Genomic DNA, 6000 nt, shown 5'->3' on the forward strand with positions numbered 1-6000 from the left:
CCGCTGCACTCCTCACCGGGCGGGGAAAGGTCACCGCGCTCCTGTTCCCCCCCCTGTGCTGTCCCCCTCCGAGTCCGGGTTTCCTGCCGGTGAGGCATCGCCCTCGACCGCCCTGGGGCCCGTTAGCGCTTCACCGGCACCCGAACGCGACGCTCCCCGCCCGCGCAGTCCCACGCACCAATCACACGCGGGTAACCGGGGGTTAGAGGTCGGAGGGTAAGCGACGTCGTTCGTACCCACTCCGGCGATTGGGGGGAGTGGGTTAAACGGGTTTAAAGGGCTATGCGATGGGCATGCGTGCGAGCTGGGTATCCGCTCGCAACGGGGGAGTCCGCCGCCGACGGTTTGTAGCGCCCACACCCCACGCGGCGCCGCTCCACACACGCGGCGACCACCGCGAACAGCGAGCGCACCCACGCTTACACTCTCTTTCCACACCCTCGCAAAAACCACACCAGTCCGTTATGTAATCGCCGACGATTTATTCCACCGGGTCGGCGAGCCCTTATTTAACCGAGTCAGTCGGGATCGGCGGGGCAGGACCAATCTATCTCTCGATAGTCGGCACTATACTCTACCTGTCCTTCTCCCCTTTACCCTCTCCGGTTTTCTTTTTAAGCTAAGTCCCAACTCCCTCTTTCTCTCCCTCCCTTACTCACGGTTCGTCGTCACTGCCGGCTGGTCCTCGCGGCGCGTCGATACGTCCCACGGACGTTCGCGCGGCTGGACTCGGGAGTTGGCGGGCCTGGGGTTGACTCGAGTAGCCAGAGACCCTTTTTCCTTCGCCCTCACTTGCTTTATTCTTTCTACATCAAAAGGGCTACCTGGTGCCGACTCGCGGGCCAATCAGCTCGCTGGGATCACCCGCCAATCGGTAGGCCCATCTGTATCCCAGCATCCCCCAGGCCGTTGCTTTCAGCGACGTCCGCATCTAAATTTACCTGCTCAGCGGCCATCCAGCCAGAGGGCGACCCTGCTTTCCCGCCGCTCGTGGCTCTGCCCTCCTCCCTACCTGCCCTGCCGACCCGTGTGCGTGAGGTGCGTACTAACCGCGGTGGCGGGGCAGCCCCGCCGTGAACATGTCATTTCTACTCAAGTCACGGCGCCACGGTGTGTGTTAGCGTCGGAGGAGACCGTCCAATTCCCTGGCAGCAGGAAACCGTGAAGATTATCCCTTTACGAGAGCTTCTGGGTGAAAACCTGTCGGCCAGGGTGTCTCCCCACGCGCTCTAATGGTGGGGGGGGGGGGAGTGCGTGCTTGTGTGTTCCGGTGGGGGGGGTGGGGAGGTGGTGGGGTGGAGCAATGTCGGCCTCGTCGCTCGGGGCGCGAGATCGCAGGTGGGCCACCCGCCGATCGGCTCCGTGGCGGCGGCATCACATAGCCCCCCGAGGTGCCAGTCCCCGTCCCGGGTTGACTGGAGCACCTCGCCTGGGCCGCGCCCACGAGGTAGCACCGCGGGGTCCGGGGGATCTGCCCGGACCTCGTGGCTGGCCTCGGGGGAGGTGGCTCCGTCCTCAGGGTTTCCTGCGGCGGTCTCCTTCTCCACTCCAGTGGCTCCTTCTGTCCCTCGGCACCTGGGGGCTGGGGGACAAACTACGCGGCAGCGGGGTTTAAGGGGCGGCGTCCCCGCCGTCCTCTGGCGGGGCCGGGACGCCTCGGGGCTGGGGGCCCGGCGAGGCCCATGTAGTGCGCGAGGCCCCCGAGCACGGGTGGCGCAGGGGCACCGGGATTTCGCGGTACTCGGGCGGCGAGGTTCTCCCCCGCCGGGGCTGCCCTCCATGGTTTTAAGCGGCGGACGTTAACCACCGTTTCTCGGCCCCTCTCTCCACCCTGGATTAATACCGTCCAGGGAGAGATCTGCCGTACCACGGTCCAGGGTCCCCGCCAGTAGGTGGTCAGCTTCCCCACCTGTCCGGCCCCGACACGAGGGATGTATAGCCACACCTTGGTGCCTGTCAAGAAAAGGGGGGGCTCCACGCGGGATCGGGTGCTGCTCCTGTCGCCGATGCGCGGCCTCCCCTTGCGGGTAGGCCCGGTCCTGGACCCCTCGTAGGGTCTCCATCAGATGCTCCACGGGGCGACTCCCTTCCTCCGTTTGGGGTGGAGGAATGCCGAACAGCAAGTCTGCGGGTAGACGAGACTCACGACCAAACATCATTAGGAACGGGGTTTGTCCCGTCGATGTGTGCACCGTGGTGGCGTAGGCGAACAGGGCGTAGGGGAGGTGTTCGTCCCAATCCGTTGGTTTGCGGCCGCCATACGCTTGAGCTTTCCGGCCAGAGTCTGATTCATACGCTCAACCATACCGTTCGCCTGGGGGTGGTACGCCGTGGTTCGGTCTTTCTGGATTCCGAACTCCCAGCACAGCGCCTGAAACAACTCGGCCTCGAACTCGCTACCCTGGTCGGTAAGGACTCGCTCCGGGATCCCGTGCTTAAGTACATAGTGCTCCACGAACGCCCGGGCCACTACCAGGGCCGTTTTATCGGGGATGGCCACCGCCACGGGGTAGCGGGTGAAGTATTCCACCGCTACGAGGATATAGCGGTTGCCCCGGTGGGATCGTGGGAACGGCCTCTGGAGATCAATGCCGACCAGCTGGTTCGTCCGACTGACGCGGAACGGCCTTAGGGGTACCTGGTATCGTGCCGGTTTCGGTCCGCACTGCTGACAAGCGCGGCAGCCCTGTACCCAGGCGGCCACATCTTGCGTCAATTTGGGCCAGAGATACTGGCGACGCAGAGTCTCCCGAGTGCGCCGTTCCCCGTCATGGCCCCCGAGCGGGTGGTCGTGTACCAGCTGTAGCAGCTTGGGTCGCACCTGGGCGGGAACACAGATGCACCCCGGCTGGCCGGCCTCGGTTAACTCCCGTACCACCCCGTTCTGCACACACAACCGGGCATACAAACCGCTCCAGGGCCCTGGTAGGGTGCTTTTCCCCTCCCGCAGGGCCGCTTCCACCGCCGCCAGCTCCGGATCCCGCTGCTGGGTCTGCCTCAGCTGCTCGTCGTTCAGGCCCGGAAAGGCGCAGCCGACGTCCTCCTGGATCCGTCCGATCGGGGCGGGGTGGTCCGCTGGGTCCCGAGTCGTGGGCCCTGCGCTCGCCGGGCGGTCGACTGGGTCCGCGCCTCCACCTGTGGGGGTCTCTGTGGCGCATACCGCACTCTCTCTCGCCGGGGGAGGGTTAGGTTCAGCGGGTTCCCGGGGGTCCGTTGCCTGTCGGCAACGTCCCCCCGTGAAGCACGGGCAGGCCTCCTCCGCCCTCGTCTCAGCACACACCGCGGGTCGCCGTGATAATGCGTCCGCGTTTGCATGCGTCCGCCCCGCCCGGTACTCGATTTGCAGGTTGTACTCCTGCAGCTGCGCCAGCCATCGGGCCATCTGCCCCCGCGGTTCCTTGAAGGTGAGGAGGAACTGCAGAGCAAAATGGTCCGTGCGCACCCGACATTTCCTGCCGTACAAATACGGCCGAAACTGTTTACACACGAAGATCACCGTGTACAATTCCTGACGGGTCACACAGTAGTTCAGCTCGGCCCCGCTCAGGGTCCGGCTGGCGTACGCAATCACCCGTTCCATTCCTTCCTGCACCTGCGACAACACCGCACCCAGCCCGCTGCTGCAGGCGTCGGTGTCCAAAATAAAGTCGGTGGTAAAATCGGGGAAAGCCAATGTGGGGGTGTGTGTGAGGTGGTCTTTGAGGGTGGTGAAGGCCATCTGGCAGGCCTCCGTCCACTGATAGGGGTTCTTGGGGGAAGTGAGTTGGGTGAGGGGGCGTGCAATCTCGCTGAATCCCTTTACAAATCGACGATAATAGGTGGCGAGCCCCAAAAATGATCTTATCGCCGTCAGGTTTCTTGGCTGTGGCCAATCCACTATGGCGCGTACCTTGTCCGGATCGGTGCGCACCCCCGCCTCGCTGACGCGATGTCCGATGTACCCCACCTCGCGCTGTGCGATGTAACACTTACGCGGCTTGAGCTTGAGATGAGCCGCTCGCAGTCGCTGGAACACCTCCCGTAACCTGGACCAGTGCTCAGACAGAGATCTACTGAACACGATCACATCATCCAGGTAAATCAGGCATTGCTCCCACTGCAAGCCCCGCATCACCAACTCCATCAGCCGCTGGAACGTCGCGGGCGCGTTGGTGAGCCCGAACGGGAGTACTCGAAACTGGAATAGTCCCATCGGGGTGGTGAATGCGGTTTTTGGCCGATCCTCCTCCGTCATCTCCACCTGCCAGTACCCGGACGCGAGATCGAGGGTGGAAAAATACCGCGCTCCGGCGAGGCTGTCAAAGGTGTCGTCGATACGCGGTATGGGAAAGGCGTCGCCGAGGGTGACTGCGTTTAGTTTGCGGTAATCGACGCAAAAACGGGTTGACCTGTCCTTTTTCGTTACTAGTACCACCGGGGCAGACCAGGGGCTCGCCGAGGGCTGAATTATGTTATCGCGGAGCATGTCCCTGACCGCCTCTTTGATCTGGGCGCGTTCGGGTGCGCCCACGCGGTACGCGGGGAGCTTTATGGGTCGGGCGGCCCCGGTGTCGATTTGGTGCTTAACGAGATCTGTGCGACCCACGTCTGAATCGTGTTCGCTGAACACGTCGGCGTACTCCCGCAGTAACCCGCGTAGCTGATCGGCCTCTCCCTTGGGGAAATCTGCCCAAGGTACGTGTACCGCGTCAAGAAGGGGGACGACCTCGGCGTGGGGAGTCGGGCCGACTCGCCAGGCCAGGTCCTGGTGGTCCTCGGGGCGACCGGGGTCCTCCGCCCAGAGTGCGAATACCGAGTCGCTGGAGTGGCGTGCGTGTAGGGGGTGCACGGTGGCTACTGTGGTGCGCCGTCGTAGTATTGCTGGGGTGCCGTGGGGGTTAAACACACGCATAAACAATCGGCCCCCATCGGCGTTTACCAACGTGGCTGACCCCACAACCCCGTATCGTTTTTCCAACTCCGGGTGAGGAGTTAGCATTACCTCCCCCGATGGTCGGTGCGCCGGGTCGGTCGAGGGTGTCGCCACAGGCACCAGCATCTCGGCGAGCGGCCCGATGGTGACGGCCGTCGTCAGGGTAGCGGCCACAGGTGTGAAGCGGGGGCGATTTGGCTCCCGTCCCAGGAATGGAATCCGTTCCCCGCTGCCTTCCACGGTGGCGCACCGCTGTCGGGGCTGCACGTTGAGCCCCAGCTTTTCCAGGAGGTCGGTACCTGCGATACACTCGTGGCACAGCACACTCGAGACGTAGAACTCCTGAGTGCACACCTGGTTTCCGAGACGGACCTCGAGGGAGATCCTTCCCAGCAACCCCATCCCGGCTGCGCTCGCGGTGTGCAGCGCGCAATCCGGGGCCTGCAGGTGGCTCACGTCAACTCCGAGCACGCTGCAGTGCGCGGCGCTCACGAGTGAGGCTACGGCCCCCGTGTCCAGTAGGATCCGGGTGCGCTGCCCGTTCACCTGTCCTTCCACCAGTGACGTGGCCCCCGTGATTCCTGCCACCAGCTCCCGTAGCCAGTCGCCCGTCCTCACCGCGTCCTTGGGTGTTGTGGCCGTGACCTGTGTGGGTGTCACTCGCTTACCATTATTATTATCGTCGTTTTGTTTCGGGACCTCGTTGATTGCACCCCTAGGTGGTCCACCCTCTAGGGGGCGTTGGCGTTTTAACCCCGGCGCCTTTCTAGCGCGGGCGATCTGGGGACAGTCCCTCACCAGGTGCCCTCGCTGGTCGCACAGGTAGCATGCTCGGGGAAGGGCGGCGGCCCCGTAGGAGCCTCCCCGCCCGCTCCCTCTTTCCCCTCCCGTACGCCGTTGCCCAGACTCCGCCTCTAGTCGGGCTACCCTCCCGGCCAGCCCTCCCAACTCGGTCTGAACCGTCTCCACCGTAGTCTGCAGCGTAGTCATATGTGCCCGTGCTTGGGTTACCTTGTTGTCCACTTGGGTTACTCTCTCACCCACTTGGGTTACCTTGTTGTCGATCCCCCCGATGCCCGCCTGTATCT

This window comes from Petromyzon marinus, chromosome 63 (assembly GCF_048934315.1).
Source record: "Petromyzon marinus isolate PM22_M1 ecotype Great Lakes invasive population chromosome 63, UKy_Petmar_22M1.pri1.0, whole genome shotgun sequence".
In the NCBI taxonomy this organism is placed as follows: Eukaryota; Metazoa; Chordata; class Hyperoartia; order Petromyzontiformes; family Petromyzontidae; genus Petromyzon; species Petromyzon marinus.